This window comes from Pezoporus flaviventris, unplaced genomic scaffold, assembly GCF_033815535.1.
Source record: "Pezoporus flaviventris isolate CSIRO_AGI_PZ_B2104156 unplaced genomic scaffold, CSIRO_AGI_Pfla_v1 ptg000079l, whole genome shotgun sequence".
Lineage (NCBI taxonomy): Eukaryota > Metazoa > Chordata > Aves > Psittaciformes > Psittacidae > Pezoporus > Pezoporus flaviventris.
This window is the reverse complement of record NW_026892627.1, coordinates 7,141,848-7,160,875: the sequence shown is the minus strand read 5'-3', so window position 1 is coordinate 7,160,875 and position 19,028 is coordinate 7,141,848. Positions and strand designations below refer to the sequence as shown.

The following is a 19,028-nucleotide window of genomic DNA, read 5'->3' as shown; positions in this document are numbered from 1 at the left end:
TTATAGCTTATTAATTAAAAAAGGGGAAAAAGAAAAAAAAGCACCATTTCTAGGCCAGATCATAGATTCTGGGCTGCCATCCAGTGTCAGGAAATGTTCCCCTCCCGGCAGGGGATCCAGGCTAAAAGGTTATTTAATACTTTCTGGTTGATTTTGCATTTGGAATAACTGCCTTAAATGATTGGTTTTGGCCTAAGAAACTGTTTGCTTACCTGGCACCTGAACCTCGGTGATAAACTTTAATGTCCTCCTCTGAGTATTCCCGCAGCACGCAATGGAGACTGTGTGCAGTCCCACTAGCTATAAATCTGACCTTTTTTTAAGGAAAAATTCAAAATCAGATGTTGCTCACTGTCTTCCAACAGTCTTCCAACTCCCATCTATCCATCAACATCCAAAAGTTTTAAAAGCCCTGCTTAAGCATATCTCCACTCCATTGATGGAACATCCTTTAATATTTTATAGCTCTGACTCGCATGTCTAAAAGTACTAATTAATCTTGCTGGATAAAAACTGGCACAAAATGGCACAAGTGAGAATAGCTCCATCCTTCCTCCCAGCAACCATGTGCCAGTTCATCTTGGAGCATGTAATGATTTACTGTAATAGTTTCAGGCCCGTAATGGGGCCAATAACTGGCATCTGGAAGCTGTGAGGCTCCTTCCCAATGGATGCCATTCACATATAGTTATTTAATTAACTAACGGCTCCACTAGCATAAGCCAGTGAAGGGTCCATTAAAGCCTCTTCTTTTTTAATATCTTCCAAAGTAAGAACATATGCTGAGCACTGCCTTCCCCTTGGAGAGAGCTTAATGCTGCAACCTGTTTATCTTATGACTAATTTTCAGATTCCACCTTAACCAGCTGCTTTTCGCTCAACTTTGGGCTTCAGCAGAGAGCGCACTGCCGAGCGCGCAGCAGGAGCTGTGGGATAGCATTCTACCTGCATGTGCTCATTGCCGTGCGAGGTGCCAAACCCCTGCAAGGGCTGCCTGGGTGCACGTGAGGCGCTTTGCCCTCACCTGTCCCTCTGCTGAAGCAAACAAACACAAAGTAATAAATAAATCAAGGTGTGGAGTTCATTTGGAACAAGGAAAGCATCAGTGGGAAGGCAAACCGCACCAGACACTGGAGGGAGTTGGTCAGGTTTGCAAAAAAGCATTTGAGAGCCCGGTCCCATGTGAAACGTGGAAAAGCCATCAGGAGCCGTACAGCCAGCAAAGATGGGTTTAGTCTGGTTACAGCACCAAAGGATTTTGCTTCCCAAACGATGAGGATTCCTATTCATAAGGTGCAATTAAATATAAACCATGTCCAAATGGGTGCTGGTCTGCAGCAGGGTGAAGGGCTCATCCGCCAGCCTCGCTGCTTCTGCAAGGAGCTGAAGCAGGATGTAAGGGTCACTTCCCATGCCACAGTCTGGGCACAAATACTGGTGCTGTGCAGCAGGCATTATCTAAGGAGCTGCTTCATGAGGATGTAGGAGACACGGACTTGGTGAACCTCTCAAAAGACAAGGATGTCATTTAACAACTGTCTAAAGTAAGCACTGCTGACATGGCATAGCACTCGCTCCCTCATATTGGATCGTGATATATAGGACATATCAAAAGTTCCATAATCCCTCATGCAGAATCCTTTTCTCTGGCTGTAACGTGTTGAGTTGTTCCTCCACCTCCTGCTTTCCCTCCCACCGGCCCGCAGCACAGCCTTCTGCCTTTTGTGGTGGCATGCTGCAAAGCTTTGTTAAAAACCTAGTGCCCTAGAGTAGCCATCACCGAGAGCACCTCAGCTGGTGCCTCACCCCTGTGATCTACCATGGATCATCCAAGGGTTGTCAGGAAACCAGGGGAAGGCCAGCAAGAGCTTGGGTTGATACCCTTGTGTGAGGGATGTCAGGTTTGCTTTGCATAGATGTTAGGTATGGATGAGTGAAGGGGCATCTCTTTACCTTTGATGTTTTATGGTCCTGCCTAGGTAGAGCCTTAGGCCTGACAAGCCCGAAAAGTTCAGCACCGAGGTCACTTCCAAGTCCATCTGGGCCTCTGAAATTGCTCTTCAGCCTAAAACCCCTAAAGCAATCAGTCTGTCAAGGCTTCTAGGGCATGGCAAGACCTCAATGGTAGAGCCTTCCTCCTTATGAAAGGTAACGGTAGTCACTGCTGCTTGCAGACAGAGCAGGGAATGCAGAGGATGTGGTTCCCACATTTAGGCAGTGGCTTAATAGTAAAAGCACTCTCCAGAAAGTGGCACATGGGCCAAGCTCCTTCTCCTGTAGGAGGACACTCAGACACGCATCTCCCACTTCCCTCAGCAATATCTGACCCCCTGTGACAATGCACTGTCCTGGGCAGGAGGTAGGAGGGAGACACCATGTTTGTCGTTGCTAGTGACTGTATGACCAGTTATTTGCACAAACTCCACCAGAACTCAGGCTCTCACATCTCAGAAGAGTGCCAGAACCAATAGAATCATAGAACCAATAGGCCATGTGAGGTTATCTCAGCTAACTTCTCATATCAAGTAGCTAGATACCTAGATGTCTCATACATGCAGCAGAGAAACAGGCATTTCCTGTCCTGAAAGGAGACAAATATCTCTCTTGAGTCCCTTTTCCTCTCCACTGACTGTATGTGGAGCCTGGGGTGACTAACACAGTCTTTGAAGTCCAGCTGTTCAATATCTAAATCAGGGCAGATAAGCTCCCCCTTTCGTCCCTCCACCCCTCTCCTGTCTTCTCCTTCTATCCCAGCAAACCTCTCATGTTGTCACAGCTCTAACAGGAAGGCCTGGAAGCACATGGTTATCCCAGTCCCCTTCAGAACAACCCAGAGTTAGGGATTACAAGGCTCACCATGGTGCTGTGGGCTCAAAGCATCTCCAAAAGCTCTCCTGTGACTCAGAGACCCTGCAGCAGAGTTGGTTCATGAGACAGGGCTTCCTTTCTCAGCTTACGTTAATAGACAAGACGGACTGCTTCCCGGTTCTTTGCAACAGATGCTGCAGAATCTATCTTCTGCAAAGACCTGTAAAAAGAGTATTAATTAATATGGTAATTGATACACCGTGGCTGCTTTGTGCTTTTTGTGGAAAGCAAAGCAACTATAAACCCAGCTTAACTAGCTGTTTTGTTTTGATGATTTTACATCTTAGTACTCCAATGAATGTACTCTTTAAATGGGATTTAGGCCTAGCATTACTCATCTTCAAAATGTTAGAAGTATCCCACAGTAGCCATGACTTCAGGCTGCTTGATTACTGTTCATTTACAAATAAATTATCTCAAGGTGGAATGAAGGTTAAATCCATATATCAGGAAGTAAAATATCTCTGGCAGATTTTGCAACCAAACTAAAACCAAGCAGCAGAAAATCCAAAAGCTCTCATAGCTGAAGTTACACTTAAAAGCCAAACCAGGTAAGATCAGGAAGTGCATTCTGTAGCAGACAGATTCCCTGCTAGAGTTTATTTCATGAGATTCTATCATAGGTCTCAAGAAAAGATTTTGACCAGCTACAGCCATGGATTTTGACCTCTGCAAGGTCTTAGGCAAGTCCAAAGATCCAGTGTGGGACCTTTGTGTGCTGCCTTCCTACCCCCACATCCAGCCTCTAGACCAACCTTCTGTTTCTTCCCTAAGTTTGCAAACACCTTAGACTGAACTTCTGAAAACATTCAGAGGTTCTTTGAGTCTCTCCTGTGGAAGAAAACCCAATTCACAGCCCAAGAACTCCCTGGGCTGGAAACACAACGCTGTGATTTTCTGTTTCCAGTAGTGTTGCTGGAGGATCAGTATCGTTAAAACCATACGACAGAACTTTCACTGGACATATGCCGTATAATGTATAAACACTCAAAGGATTAACAGCAATCAGGGGATATATCTCTAGCTGTGCACACACAGCAAATCTACAAAGAAGGGATTAGAGATACAGGATACAAACCTGCAAGGGAAAAATACAGGGGAGCCAGGAATGAAATCACAAGAGAAAGGTTATTCCTGCATTTGTAAAATTTTATACAAATCCTTGTGTTACATGACAGTTCATTTGTGTTGCAGCAATATGTAGAGATCCTGCAATGAGAGATAGGTCACAAGATGCTGGGGTTTGTACACACTGATCATGAAACAAGTATCTATGCCCTGAAGCTGTCAGCCCAAGAGCTATTTCTTGCAAGTGCATCCACACGGCTGTACTGTTGATGTGTGGAAATCCAGTCCTAGGCATTAGCCCAAAATAGTTATTTAAAGAAACATCTTTATGATTTCAATGCTCATTATCAAACTAAGACAGGGTTATTATGAATTTTAACAAGAGCCACGCACACCCTAGCTAGCTTTACTCCATCACCCTGTTACTTAGCAAGTTTTTCCTAATCTCCAACCTAAATTTTACTAGCTGCAGACAAAGGTGGTTCCTTCTTTCCTTGTCCCCCATGGCCACAGGGAAAGATTTATCGCTATCCTCCTTACAATAAACCTTAACATATTGTACGATTTTTATCGTGTCTCCTCATTAGACTCTGCTGTTCCCAGACTAAACAAACAATCCTTTCAACATTTCCTCCTAGGTTGTTCCTTCTGTGCCTCCAATATTTCTCGTGTCTCTCTGCTGGACTCTCTCCAGTTTGTCTACATTTTCCTTACAGTGCAGTGCCCAAAACTGGACACTGTATTCCAGCTGAGGCCTCACCGGTGCCAAGTGGAGTAGAATAATTATCTCCTATGTCTTAGGTTGCAGTTGCACATCCTGTTCTGCCTGCAGCTGAGCTGGGTGAAAAGTTTATTTCTTTTCACTCACTCCAGCTGCTTATCACCACCGCTCAGCTGCAGGCTCTCCCCCTCCCAGGTCAACCAGCATAACCGCCGTATAATCGCTCCCTAACACAATCTGGGTAAAGGATCCCGGTTACAGTCAGTCATTCAAGTAACAGGTCTTTCCTGATCTTCAGTTTAACAGACCCAGGTAGGACTGAGGTATAATCAGGTATGAAGTGTGAAGTGTCCCTGCCCATGGCAGGGGGGTTGGAACTAGATGATCTGAAGGTCCTTTCCAACCCTAACTATTCTATGATTCTATGATTCTATGATTCTATGAAACTGAGACCCGATGTAGGAGGAGATGATGCGCAACAGGGTTATGGGCAGTGGCTTTCGCTGCTGGAGTAGCTGCAGCCAGAAAGGATATCTGCTGTTGTCCTTATATCCAGCCTTTAGTCCACTGTGCCCCAGTCCCTCCCAGTGCTGCTGCCCAGCTGGGAGGTCCTCTTTTTGCATCTCTCCTCCCAAGCGCAGTAGTTTGCACTTAATCATCAGGCTGATTTTGCAACATTTTTCCCCATTGTCAATGCCATTCTAAATCTGGATTTTGTTATCCTGAGTAAGACCATCCCAAAATACCCAAAGAGGTATTTTGTAAGCATATTCACTGTTCTCACACCCAAGGTGATTATGAAAAGTACAAAGACAACAGCGAGGTCTGTCTGAAACGCCATCCCTGTGTGATAGCAATACCTTCACAGCCCTCACCTACAGTTTCTCATCCACTTCTGCAGGCACCTTATGGTGACAAGGCTCTGTGCCTGCTCACAGCACCGCACACAACAGGGTCATAAGGCTTACCAGTGTCACAGTACAGATTTCTGTTGCTTTCTTCCACTTGCTCTACCTATAGAGAACACTCAGCAGAACACCACATGGGCTTCTCACCCTGGCAGGAAAACTACAACTGAACAACTTGGAAATACTGTACTGGTGAGACTGGAGATGAGCATTTCTTTTCTTAACCCGTTGCTTCTGCAAAGATATGATGGCGGTCTGAGCTGGCTGTGGATCAGTCGATCAAATTCTGTGCTGCTCTGCAGAACAGTGTGTTTTGTGCTCTGAAGAATGAAGGCTTGGGAAAACCACAATGCTAAGATGCTTTTGTCACAGAGCAGCAGAAGCCAAGGACTAGGGACATTTCTACACGAGTCAGGACCACCAGATACAGTGTGACCATTGAGGGAAGTAACCCTGAGGGAATGCCTCCCCCCTTCTGCTGTTTAAACAGAGTTATACTCATTTTCCTTCACTGCTTTCAGCTCTGGGTGTACCTGCATCCCACCCTTTGCTTATCCATGCGTTCTTTCCCTGTCCATCCTCATTCTGTGTTTTTTCCATGTTCTTCCTTCCATCTCCTCCCATTGAAACTTCCCTCCAAGAATTCTGCCCAGCACAGCTTCTGTTCATGCTGCAAACCCTGTTGATTTTCTCAGGCTCTTTGGAAGTGGAGGGTTAGGTAGTGCGAGCTGATGGCAGGATGAAGTAATAGGAGTAGAGATGAGGTGAAGTTCTTGTTCTGCCTTGAACACAGACTGCCAATCACACCATAATAGATGGTGGTTCTAGGCAGGGAACAGCTTTTCAGCCCACCAAAATTAGACCATTAAATGGAATTTCCTCTATGGGCTAATCAGGATTTGAACCCATTGCTCTGGAGATAAAAGGCACAGCTCAATCTCCTGATCTGCGAGGTCATCTGGAATACAAATCAACGTTCGTGTATTCATTTGAAATGTTTTTCTGTAAGAGATTTTTTTCCTTCTTTTTCTTTTTCATCTGCTTGTTAGTGCCTTGTGCCTAAACTGGAGCTGTGAAGTGACTTTTTCTCACTAGAGGCTAAATAAAGTACTGTACTGTTTTTATAAATGTCCTAAGCTTTGCCAGAAGGCTGGCAATGAAAGGCTGGCAGGAGACAGGCACCGTCTCTGTTCTGTATCACGGAAGTAAGCCCAAGGACACTGGCCAGTGCCTCCCATCCGCGGGAATGTGACCAATTAGCACGCAGATGATGTCATTGGATGGCAAGAGCACTTCCCTCGCAGCTCTCCCTGCTCTGCCAGCTCCAACCTTCAGTGTATTTTCCTCAGTCTGGTCCATGTACTGTAATAACTAAGTCAACTGGAAAAAATATTGAAGAAAAGACTGAGGAAAAACAGAGTGTAGGGGCAGCTGGAGCCAGCAAAGAAGGCACACTGAGAGTTATAAGGAAGCTTTGTGCACAGCGTCTCTCGACTTCAGGATATTTAGTTCCACAGGAGTTGGAGAAGATGGGTAATAAGCTGGCCTTTATTTTAAGGGATATCCCTTGTAGTGTCAGCTGCATAAAGATCAGTCTTGGGGTATGTGGAAACAGTGCTAACAGTATCTCTCTTTCAGTACCTCCCGCTGCTGACTCCATTGAATGGCCTTGGTCCAGCTAGAGAGGAAAAAAGCCTTCCATCCCAAAACAGCCTTCCATCCCCAAACAGTCATCAGTCTGAAGCAAAAGAGGTGATGAAAAGAGGCTGCGAGTGATGAAGTAATTATTTATAGAAAGATACATGACCACAGCACTCAGGTGCCTGCTCAGGAACAGGGCCGAGTACTGCTAATCCTGAATGTGGGGAATATGTGCCTGTGCTTCCCCCGCTCCAAAGCACGCACTGTGCACCACCCCGGTGTAGGCGAGGAGACCATGTCTCTTGGCTTCATGCAGATGAAAACCCTGTGCACAGGGTCACGGAGTACCAGCCTGGGCACAGGATGAGGCTACTCCAAGGGCAAGCCAGGAAGGTGAGGGCCAGTGAGGGACATTGCCAGGCTCAGATGTAGCTGCAGCATCACCCAGGCAAAGACCCAGGGTAGGGCTGGAGCACAGGCAGCACCTGAGCAAAGGGATCAGCCCCTGTTGGGGTTTCTCCCAGTTCATCTCACACAGCTCCATGCCCAGCAGCCTGCTCCCAGGTTGCAGTTGAACTGCATTGGAGCTGACCTGGATCACCAGAAGCCACTCAGAGGCAGGATGAGGTTTTTAAGAGGTTGTTGTTGCCCCAGGGTCTGGATGCACATGATAGAATTGGCCTACAGGGCTGACTACTCCATACAAACTATGAGTCAAGACAGCCAAATGGCTAGGTGCAATTCAGGAGTATATGCATATTTGAAAATCATTTTTTATTATTGTGAATCAATACATGCAATGCTGATTATGCATATATACAAATTCAAATTCACTTTGTGTTATTGTGAATCAATACATGTAGTGCTGATTGTGTATATATATACAAATTCCAACTGGTCTTGTGTTCTTGAGAATCAATACATGTATTTTTGATTACACCTATCCAAGGTTTTACATTTCATAGCTGATGGGGGAGAGCCAGACTTTCAGGATGGATATGAAGAAGCAGCAGTCTTGAAGGCATTGAGCAGAATGTCCCAGGGACTAATGTGTTAAAGTGATCAATAAACAAGTTTCAAATTTTACTTGGAAAGAAATTCAAAATCAAATTGTCTCGAATGTATCACAAGGGAAGGCCACTCGAAGTGTTCTGTTGTGCTAGGCAAGCCAGCAAATGTTCACACTTCCTTTTAACCACAGTCACCTGCACACAGTTAGCGAACATTTTTCTACCCTCATCATTTTGCTCCCACGCCAATGCTTTTCTGTTCTACCTCCATTACAAAACTGGCTTCAAATCCTGTCTCAAGATGTGACAGAGATGAAGAGGACAGATTGCTGATGGGGGCTCTGGCTGACTGGGACATCACTGGTAGCTGGAATGTGCTCAGACTAAGGAAGAGCAAAGGAGCCCAACCCTTTCAGATGCAATTGGAAGGTTCCAGGGGACTTATCTCTGCCTTGTGAAGCACTTTGCAGATCTTCCAACTGGTAAAATGTAAAGTGACACTAAGTGAAATAAGCTACTTTATAATTCAGCTCTAAGTATCTTCAAGGGCCATACGACTGAATTATAAATTGTTTAATAAAATAGAAGCTTCTTCTTGTTCTAGAAGAGTTTTCTTTTTAATGGCTACTTCAGATGTTCAGTTAAATGTATTGTGACCAATGTAATTACCATTTGCCCGTTTCTCAAAATGGTCTAATCAAGCACTAGTGGGCTGAGTAGTTAATATGCACAAATACAGTGCTATGAACTCTTTTCTTGCGGATTTCATCTTCCATTTCCACTCACCAGAAACACAAAAAATGTGGAGACAAAGGCTAGCCATAAAAGCGTTATAGGTAAAACTAGCCTGGAATAAACACAGGCTCCAAAATCAAAAGTAAGGTTGGGCCTAACCTTACTGAAGGAGGACAGGAGAGCAAATCAAGTGGAGAAAAAAAAAGCAAAACAAGCAGAGCGAACTACTTTTAGAATGGGAGTTTGCTCATGTAATGAAAGGGATTACATCATGTTTGTCTGCAGTAGTGAAGGGCTGAACTCGGTGACCTCAGATATCCCTCCCAGCTTCTCAGGCACACAGATATCATTTCACTGAGCACAAAAGAAACACCTGACCCCGCTTCCTTCTGCCACTGAACCAAACGATGCAGACTGTCTGTGGGCAGGAGAAGCAGTTTATGTATGGACTGCTTTTTAGAAAGGTACTGGGAGTGTTATCCCTGCTCCTCAGCCTCTGGATTTAGGCAGAATTTAGGCACTTTAGCTCCAGAGGTGCAAAGGCAGAACTGTCTTATCCTCAAGAGGCCCTTCTGCTCAGCTTGAGAGCCTGGTCGGTCTCCCACCAAACCACTTCTGCAACCTAGATTTAGGCCAAATCCTTCGAATCACTTAAAGGGCATACTCAGAAGATGCTGGCAAATGCTAACGGAAACACAGTGATGAAGGTGAAAAATCTGCCCATTTTTTTACAGCAATTTGGACACACACTCTGGAAGTAGACCAGTTCACTGTGGGCTCTGCTCAGCTTAGTGCCACTCACTGCTTAGAAAAGAGTAAACCTAGCTCAGTTTGGAATCCAGTAGAAGAGGTTCCTCCAGAGCCAAGAGCCCAGAGGACAGCAGTTCCCATGGGCAGCCCTGAGGCAAGGGCTGGGGCTCTGGGGAGTGAATGCAAATGCAGCATTTAGCACTGGCTACATCCCACCACCACCTCCTTCACCTAGGAAAGCAGACTGGCTTTTTGACTCACTCTCTGCATATGAAGCCTAAATGTCTAACCTAAGTGACCTGGCTTGACCCACTGCAGCCAAGTCACATAGTTTCAGCTGTTGCAATGACTAATGGGGACCTAATGAGGTGGTCTTTTTTCCTGAGCTCAGTTCCTCAACCCAACTTCCCTGGTATAAGGCGATTTGCAACTAGCAGCACTGTGACTAAACAGATAATAATAGTTTCAGGTTGTGCTGCACAGACTTTTACAAGTATTTTCAAAATGCCACTGAGCTTTACAGTGCATTGCTTTTCTCTGCAGATTGAAGGAACAGCACCCACCAGCCCTATGTACAACTTACGTCTGTCAACAGTGATAATTCATCATAAATATTGTTTCCCCCTTTGTGGGTGCTGTCTCAATCTCTCCTTCAGAATGCAACAATCACACTGTGCTGCCCATTCCTTGAAGTAGCTGGTATTCACAGACTCATAGAATCACAGAACAGTTTGGGTTGGAAAGGAACTTAAGATCCTAACTATTCTATGATTCTATGATCCTCTAGTTCCAACACCCCTGCAATGGACAGGGACACCTCCTACTACACCAGGCTGCCCAACACCCTGTCCAACCTGGCCTTGAACACTGCTAGAGATGGAGAATTCACAGCTTCCTTGGGCAGCCTGTTCCAGCACCTCACCATCCTCACAGTAAAGAACTTCTTCCTTATACCTTCTTACCTGAACTTCCCATTTTAGTTTAAACCCGTTACCCATTACCCATTAAACCCATTACCCATCGCTACAGTTCCTGATGAAGAGTCCCTCTCCAGCATCCTTGTAGGCCCCTTTCAGATACTGGAAGGCTGCTATGAGGTCTCCACGCAGCCTTCTCTTCTCCAGGATGAACAGCCCCAACTTTCTCAGCCTGTCTTCATACAGGAGGTGCTCCAGTCCCCTGATCATCCTCGTGGCCCTCCTCTAGACTTGTTCCAATAGTTCCAGGTCTTTTTTATGTTGAGGACACCGGAACTGCACACAATACTCCAAGTGAGGTCTCATGAGAGCAGAGTAGAGGGGCAAGATCACCTCCTTCGACCTGCTGGTCACACTTTTGAGAGCACACTGCTGGCCCATGTCCTGTTTCCCATCAGCCAACACCCCCAAGTCCTTCTGTATCCCTTCTTTGGCATTTTGTATTGCTACTTTTGTATTGCCATTTTGGGAAGAAATGGGTGTATGGACTGCATGCAGAAACTCAGCAAGAGCTATTGTTCCTGCTGTGTTCCTGCAGGCAATGTGACACAAGCAGGCTCCAGAGCCTCTGTCTCTCTTGCAGAGGCAAGATCCAGCCAACAGCTCCTGCTGTGCATGTGGCTGCACCCCTGTGTCCCCCCGACTTCAGCACTCCAGCTGCTAACACAAGGTGGATCCAGAAGTGCTTGTTTAGGTTTTCTCCTGTTTCTTTTTCCACCCCAAATTTTATTCTGTCAGCACAGGCAGGTGCAGACAGATGTGAGCTCACCCAGCCCCTACTCCATGCCAACCAAACTTGTGCCAGCCCCTGTCTAGGAGCCACAGAGCTGTATTAGCATGGCTCAGTGCCCGAGCTAATGCGCCTGCTGAGGAGGCATGGGCAGGGGAAGCTTGCATCTGTCTGCACAGAGCCTAACAGGTCTGCCCTGGAAAGCTGAGGACCAGCTACCTCTCTTGAATAACAGACAAATTCTTCTTAAATATGGATACAGGTACGAAAGCAAAGGACTCTGATGATTTCAGGGAAGGGCCTGTTCTCTTTCTTTGAAACTGCCACAGATTAATCCAGCAGAGACCCTAGGAAGAGTACAGCAAAAGCCAAGATGCTGGGGAGCTGGCCACCTCCTTACCTCTGCTCTGGCCCTCCTAGCCCAGATTGCCTATGTTTACCTTCCCTTCGTTGAGGGAAATGGAGCATAATGTGCACTTTCCTAATGTAATTTTGGCCGGCAGCTATTGCTTGAAAGCTTTATGGTGGTCTGACATTAAAAAATTATAAATCTGTTAAAAAAGGTAACACTTTCCTAGAACATAGTCACACATTATAGCCTATTTTGATAGAAGGAGAACTGTACCAGCATCCTTCAGCCCATATGTAGGGATGTCAAAGAAAAAGAATCATTTTCAAAAGCAATTCCTGGCTGCTAATTAAAGGTTTACTATCTGATCCTTTGTATATCAATATGGTGATTCAAGGCTGTTCCCATTGCAATATGTAAGTGCATTCAGTGTTTCTTTGTGCAATAGCTACTTGGCTTACCATGCTAAGACATAACTTCCAATGTTTGTGACCAGGTGGTAAATGTCCAGCAAAAAAGTCCAGTGTTGGTGTGCCCAGTTTTCTCTTAAAGATAAGGAGAATTAGGAAGGGTGCTAGTTCTTCATTTGGGCTACTTTCAGATAAAAAGTTTCTGAATGAATTTGCATTAGGTAATCAAAGTTCAGCAACCAAATCTAACCCTATTCTAAAACTCCCATGAGCTTCACACACCAGAAACATCTCTCTCCCTTATTTTTGTCTGTTCCCTCTCTCTCTAACCATTATAATCCAAAAGCAGTATTTTGTGGAATGGGAATGACAGACAATTCTCATAAATGAAACAGACTTCCCGCAGAAGATCCTAGGGTTATTTGAAAAGCAGTATGTTACCCTGAGATCTGGCCATGTCTGATAAATATTCAAATTTCAGTCATGTTTTGTTATTTGGAGTAGCCTTTCTATTGTAACCTGTCTCCGTACAAGCCTGTAGACAAGTTAATGTGAATAAAAGGAAGTAACTGAAATCAAGTCCTTGAAAAAAATCAAAAGTAGAAATTGCAGTTGCTGGATGTTTTCCTTCTGCATCCAAATGGGTCAGCATGGAAGAAGGAGCACCTACAATAAAATCAGTCACTGTATCACTGTGATTCCAGAGGTTGCGTATCCTAAGGAAAGTCCAAACTGAAAAGATCGTACTGTGCTGAGATGCCTGAAAAATTATTTGGGTTGTGGCATGCAACAAACATTTATTCATTAAAGACTTGCAATTGTGACCCAGCCCTTCATCTTGCACAAGATCTATAAAAAAGGCTGAGTGACTATAAATGTGTCCCTTGAAGCAAATTATGGAAGACATTATAGGAAGACTGGTTTCTAGCCAGCTTTTCCAGCTTAATGAATTCCTTTCAAGGATGTGTGAAAGCTCCATTGAGACCAATGGTGAGTATCCATGGACTCCTCTAGGAAGATTTTATAAGGGGTCCTGACTATTGTAGTCTTATTTTTCTTCTCTTTTCAGTGAGCAGTTTTAGAAAATAATTTGAAATGGTAATGCTACAGTTCAAACACTTGCCACTACAAGAACAGACCTAACCAATCCATAAAGTCAGCAAAAGGCTCTTAGGCAGTTCAGTTTTATCATGGTAAAAATCAGCATGTGAATTATTACAATTTGTGTGCTGACCATTCTGGAAGAGATAAAAAAAATATTCTTGTACATCTTCCACGTTAAACCCCCATTAATTTAATTAATGCACAGATCTGTATTTTCAGTGTGCTCCTACAGACATCAGCTATACATAGATACGGAATGAGAATACTAAGATACGAGGAAGGCTTGGCTCAGATCAAATACCTGTAGGTACCTTCTATTTATGATACTTCTCGCAGCAAAAGGACTTTCATCTACACACTTACTATGTTATCATCAACTGACTTCACACGTTCTGTTTCTCCATTAACAGAGAGAGAAAGATAATGATCTGTAGTGTTTCTCCAGAGAGAGAGAAACGCTACTCTAGAGAATGGTCTGCTCTTTCAGAAACCATTGCTTCAATCACTCCTGCCCAAGATGTTGATGACTGGAGGAAGTGAGGGACAGAAATTATGAACTATATGGAGAGAACCTACTAAGGGCAATGAATAGGAAAAAGAAGGATGTTTCACCTGGGAAGGAAAAGGCACAGGGCAATAGGGAAAAGTTGGTAAAGAAAGAGAACAGCATATAATGTGCAGACAGAAAGGATGGGACATGAATGAACGGAATAAGAAAAGAAAAGGGAATGAAGTTTTAACGGAAAAGTTCATCACGAGATCCTTATTTGTCTGTCTTCCCATCTAGTTGTACTAGCAAATCCTGATATTTGGCTTTTCACTTAGGTACTACAGCAAGCCACAAGACACAGAGTTAACAAAGCATTACATATGCCAGACTAACTGTATATGCTGCTGGACCTTGTCAGATTAATTCCTGCAACTGCTGTTGGTACACTTCTTTGTAAAGTGCTACATAAATGATAATTCTTGTTATTATACAAAGAGATGAGCATACAGCAGGAAGTGTTGCCACATGTAACAGAAATTACACACACATACTAGAATACCTGCCATGACGTGTCACAAGTAACCATACAGGTCTACAGGCTGACTTACAAATTTGAGTTGCCACCTAACTACGGGTGCTTTTGTTGTTATCAGTAAGGCCTAACATGCTGTATGTTTGTATAGAAAAGACACGCACAGCAGGAGTACCTTGCTATAGTCTATATAGATGAGCAACATGCAAGAACCAGTTTGGAAAGCTGAGACATAGATTCTAAGCATTTCCCTATTTTATTGTTTTTCAGACTACAGACAGAGGAAAATTAATTCCCCATGTAATTCTATTGAAATCTAGTACATTAAGTGAGGGACTGCATTTATTTAAGCCTGTACCAGTATTTATGAGATGAATTTAGGCCTGGAATGTGTTGGCTGATGGCCCTTTATTGGGAGATGAACTGGACCGCTTTGCTGGGAAGACTCCCCAGCCACTGGGAGTGACAGTGGGGAGGAGGAAAGAGAAGAAAAGGGCAGAACAGAGTGTCAAGACCACAATAATTAATGCTTTGTGAGGCAGAAAAGGAGACAGACTCACAGGACGGCAATTCTAGCATTTTAATTCACATGATGTGGAGTTTCAAAGTCAGATCAACAGCTTGAGTGCAGCTTTATCTAAACAGAGCTGTACCACGCTTCCCATTATTTAAAAACACCCATGGCAAGCATTCAATTGTCCTGCCAGAGCAACAGACATCCTGCCACAGATGACAATAGGAGTGGGAATAATACAGGTGGGGCAATCTTTTCATCCTTTTGCATTTTAGATTCTAGAAATACACCTGACTTTGGTATCACAGGAGCAGAGGCCTGCACAGCTGAGAGTAAGAGATGATTCATTTCAATACAGAGATGATGGTTTGGGTATATTTGAAAGTAATTAGAGATAGTCAAGCTAGAAAGAAGCTGGGAAAGACTAAAAAGAGAGGGAGCATGAAAAGAAAGTGCACCTCCTCTTCACAGAAACTAACACAAGAAAGTTGTAGCCTCCTCCAGTGTTTTGCAAACCCTGTAAATTAATTTTAAATTTCCTTTTCCAGTTATTTAGAAGTTCCTAAGGCTGAAGAATGCACCTCTTGCAAGACACAGATTGTTGACAGTGCTTTAATATGGAGATAAAAGTCCATAGCCTTAAATAAAGTGGGTCATCGTGCACAAAAATGTACGTGCCCTTTGAAACACTGAGCAAAGTGATCAAGATTCAATAATGGTTTCTTCAGCTTTCTACAGGGGAAGCAGTTTAGAAGCAATGTGGCAGCCTCATGGAAATTGCAACATGGAAATAACTGCTCAATTCAACATCCAAATTAATAACAGAGTCAATGTAGGATCCACTGAGCTTCTTTAGTTCAGTTTCAAATATTATTTGAAAATACTACCAAATTTTAGTTTGTCACATACATTTATATTTGTGAAACATGACATCCCTATGTATCTGTTTCCTCCTGTAGTAGCTGGGCCTTGGAGACTTCCACCTTTTCTTTTGCAATTAGACTGCCACAATTATCTGTAATTCTGTCACCTCTAGAGTGGATTACACAATAATGTAGGGCAAGCAGAAAGGTACCTTTGGGACCACCAGTCTGTGGGCTGCAGAGAAGTTTTGACCAATGTGCTCATACAACACTCAGGCTCCGCTCATTGCTTTGGATACCTTTTCAGTTCTAGGTATAATTCACATTTTTAGTGATAGATAAACTGTTAAGTCTCTGATGATTTGGAACCCCATTTAAATGTTGTGCCTCCTTCAACAATGCTGTTGGAGTTTGGTTTTCCAAAGCCAACAGCTGAGTATTTTTGTTCTGTACGTCAAACCCTACACTTGGTACATTTGGGGCTTCTTAAGTCAACCCAAACATTTCTAGTGTTACTGTATTTACATTTTTGTATTTGCTTGGTTGGTTTTCTCCTTTGCTGCTGGATTGGCAGGGGTGGGGTATTCCTAGCTTCTTGCTGAACCCTCACAAAAGGCAGATCACCTGAGACTGGAGGTCAGAAAATCCCTTGGTTTACAAATGTTAAGCACAGGTGTACCAGGGGACGAAGGAGTGCTGCAAGACTTTTCCTCTTTGTTAACACAAGCAAGCAATACGAGCTCTCCAACACTAAGAAGTATGGCTACGTATCAGTAACCATACCATCAGTATGGTCCCCTCCAGCCCAGTCAGGCTGGAGCTGCACCCTGAGATGCTACGTAACAAATTAAACAGGAAAATACGCATGTCCGAAAAGAGAATTATCACTGTTGATGTAATGACTACTATGCTTCCCTGGAAAATGCAACATAGTGTGGTACTTTGTTCAGGCACTTTTTTTTAAGCCTCTATCGCCTGCTCCAAAGGTTCAAGAATTACCATTTGACCCTCAAAATCATAAGCCTGTCTGTAAAATGATAAATGTGGAGCTCTTTTACTTTGCTTTCTGTTTTCTGAGCCGTTAGGGTGCACCTGGGTCACACTTGCAAGCTTTTTACTCTAACCATTAGGACTAGAAACTTACTTTAAATTAAAGAAAGAGGAAAGCTGAGTTTCTAACCTCATTACACAACTCTAGTAGCTAGAGTGTAAGTGAAACATCAAACATCACAAGACTTGTGATAAAATCATGAGTGCTGACAACATCAATTTAGAGTAGGAGGTGGGATAGCAGGGGAAACTCAGGGCAAATGGATTTACTTTTTATCTTAATGTTTTTACAGCCTGACTCCTTTTATCTTTAATCAGAAGTTTTCAGTGGCAGTTCTTTCTTCACGTAGCTGTGCATGACATTAAAAGGTCACTTCTGCATTAATACCTGATGCCACTTGCTAACTGCATCTTTCTATGAGAGATAACATGAAAAGGTAGGTGTACTGATGGTACACCTGGTGCTATTACCACAGCAAAGAGGTATTACGGAAGTACAGGTCATAAGTACATGACTGAAATGGTATTGAGAGGGATTCCAGTTCCCTATTGTGTGTGTGTGAAGAATACAGGATGTTTCTCGCAGCTATGATATTTACAGCCTAAGTGAAGAATTCTCTATGGAGAATTTACCAGTAAAGATCCACATTCTTTGCTACAAGACATTGCTTGCTATATCTTTTATGCTTCAAAATTATCTCAGTGACGAGTAACATGGAAACTTACACATCTGCGTATCGGTAAACCTTTCACTAGAATAAATTTGCTGTAATTAAGCCAAGTAATTAACAGATCACTATGACTATAAATCAACAGACCGGCCAGATCAAGAATTCAGGTCAGTCTTAAGTAATGCCAGAGTGGCAGCAGTGACAAAATGGTCAGCTGTCCCTCAACTATTAGTTTCCAAACTGTGTTTCTACTGTTTGAAATCCTGCAGTTAGAGGGATTAGAATGTACTACTTAGAATATACTCACTGCTCCATTCAACCACATGCAAAGGGTTGTCGTTGGTAGTTTTCCCGGCCACCCACTGGCTGTCACTGGCCTGATCTGCCACTCATCTGAAAAAGGCCAGGGCTGCACAGTGGCCAGTTAGGAGGCAGCTCCAGCACAACAAATACTCTTGCTCTACCATGATAATCCTGCGATTTAAAGTAGGAGTTAAGCCTGGTCCAAATGGCCAGTTCAGCTGCTTTGCACACCACCAGTGGTACAAGCAGAGCATGTAAGTGAATTTCATGGTGACAAGCCAAAGTTTTTATATGACGTAATGCTGATCTTATATATCTTCCACTCACTAAACAGCCTCCAGTCCCATGTGGGTGGGACCGAGTTCTTTAGTTCACGCTCAGGGATGATTATGTTGCTAATTGCAGGGAGAAACACAACCCCTGTGTAAACCGAGAGGAGGTGCTGAGGGTCTGCAATGCGGCCCTTGCCACAGCAGAAGTGATTCAGCCCAGGGCTGTCACAGCAGGAACAGATCTGTTTCTCACACTGCACCACACTCAGTGTGAAGGCAGCAAGGTTGTCCAAGGGCTCTACAAGGTGCATTTTTGCCCACCCCTTCAGCTGCAATGTTGGCATTGCTCACAAAAAGCTATAACTCTCTACTCTGAACTAGGATCAGTGCTAGGAAAGAGGATGAAGGCAGAAACTGATGCAGGGGAGCATCTCTCTTAAACCTTCCTCCTCCCCTCCCTGTATCAGAAGTGTATACTGAGCAAGGAATTTTCCCCAAAGAAAGGATGTTATGCCAGAATTACATAAAGAAATCAGAATAATTATTCCCCCCCCCCCCAATCATTAAACTCAGGAAATTCAAGACAAGTATACATGCACAATCTTGCAGTACCAAAATGCACAACTCAAAAATCCAAATAACTGTAGATTTGTTCTGATGTGATACATAACCATGTGTAACTCACAAGCATGACAGAATTTTGCAGTTCATAGTTGGAATTTAGTAGAAAAACAATTTAAAGGAGAAATTCGTTTCAGAAATGCATTTCAGTACATTTTTGTTCCACATATTGCTACAGGAACAAGGTTTGACACTTTCATTCTCATGCAGCTGATCTGGTGTTCAGTCCAATTTGATAGATTGCATCTTTCTATAAAACTCGACTACAGAGGTCAAAGAAGGAAATGCACTGTCATCTCTGCCTGCTTTCTTGGTGGGAGCACTGAGGTTAGCCTTCTGGATTGAAAATCTTACCACAGAGACAGAAAACAAGATTGGCTAACCACAATGACTTGACTCAAAGAATTAGCAACACTGACATAATGTAGGCATTCCTTAAAA

At 43.7% G+C, this 19,028-nt stretch overlaps 1 protein-coding gene across 4 annotated transcripts in view; it reads right to left on the bottom strand.

The window, feature by feature from the left end:
- The window catches only part of LOC133280047 (uncharacterized), a 44,161-nt gene that overhangs the window by 12,672 nt on the left and 12,461 nt on the right, over positions 1 to 19,028 (bottom strand). The window contains exons 2-3 of one of the 4 annotated variants that reach the window (XR_009747049.1): positions 2,857 to 3,028; positions 213 to 313 (exon numbers count right to left, since the gene is read on the bottom strand). The exons of 2 other annotated variants lie outside the window; for them this stretch is intronic. The gene's annotated coding sequence lies outside the window, so the exon portion shown is untranslated. The remainder of the gene's footprint in view (positions 1 to 212; positions 314 to 2,856; positions 3,029 to 19,028) is intronic. One more of the 4 variants, XR_009747048.1, reaches the window with a different exon arrangement.